Genomic DNA, 1,378 nt, shown 5'->3' with positions numbered 1-1,378 from the left:
GGTTCCATGCTCCGATGGAGACATGGAAACGCTGCTGCTTTGCAGCTGCGTTACCCTGCTTCCTCGGGCTTGGACCCCTAATAATAATAATAATACATTTTATTTATAAAGCGTCTTTCAGGACACCACTTGTGAATGGGTGAATACCTGAAGTGTAAAGACCCTTTGGGTCCATGTGGACTTGATAAGGCCTTATAGAAGTTCAAGCCATTTACTGATGCCACCACTTACACCCACTGCTATCTTTTCTATATATGTCACCTCCTCAAAACTTGAATAATTTATATCCTTGTTATTGGTCTGTATGTGGATCAAATATTATCTAAATCAGGGCATTTAAAAAAATCAGTAAACAAAACAATCAGACTTTATTCTTTATCTGAGGATGTTTGTAAATGCTTGTAAACATGTCAACACTGGTAATGTAGTTGGAACAAAACCTGAGCAACATCTTCTTTAAAATGTTTCTCATATGAATTACAAGTCAGCCAATTATTTTTTCAAGAATGTGGTTTGCTTGATGAGAAATACAAAAAAGGTTTGGTTTTCCAGTTTAACGTTTTGCTTTTTGCCTCTAACGTTATAAAGTGATAATGTGTGCATGTTTGTCTTTTGAAAGAGGAATGAGGAATTCCTAATTGTCACCATCTCTATTCTTTTCTCCGTGCTCTCTTCCTTTTCAAGCTCGGCCAGTTTCCTGCACACTTCCTGCCTGAGTTTTGTCTTCATCCGGGGCCACGGGCTGCTATACAACTCCTGACCTCCATTGTAAGTTACACTCCAAACAAATAACACTGAAGGACATCCTGACACACTGAACCTCACTGATGGACCCAAGAGGTTGTCCAGATGTTTCACACAAAGACTTGGGGTCATTTGATTAGATTTTTGATTCTTTGTGGACTGTTCAAGGAAAAGAATTAGCTTCACATGAACAAGCCACTGCTTCTTTGTGTTTGTGTTGTTGTTGATCCACAAATCACATTGATTCTGTTTCTCATTTTGTTTTTTTGCTGTTTGAATGTGTCAGCATTCCTGCTGAGTCAGCGTCCAAACTGTTTTCCTGTAGGTTTATGTTTTTGCAGTCTATCTCTGCAAACTTAGTAAATGAAAGTGTTCAGCTCATCCAGGAGCTGGGAGATAAGACATTTGGATTTTTCAACTTTTGTAATTTTCAAGATATTTGACTTTAGATACAAATATTTCATTGTAAAAATGTATGGAGGAGTTTTAAATTCATTCTTCCCTTTAAACTCAGCTTCAGCATACTGGCTGTTTTTTTTTTCTGCTACTTTTAATTTTTAGCTATTGTCCTACTATTTTTAGCCAGCCCTCTGCTACTTTGTTTTAGCAACTGTTTTGCTACTTCTAATATATA

Source organism: Austrofundulus limnaeus, unplaced genomic scaffold, assembly GCF_001266775.1.
Source record: "Austrofundulus limnaeus strain Quisiro unplaced genomic scaffold, Austrofundulus_limnaeus-1.0 Scaffold888, whole genome shotgun sequence".
Classification (NCBI taxonomy): domain Eukaryota; kingdom Metazoa; phylum Chordata; class Actinopteri; order Cyprinodontiformes; family Rivulidae; genus Austrofundulus; species Austrofundulus limnaeus.
This window is presented reverse-complemented; position numbering follows the sequence as displayed.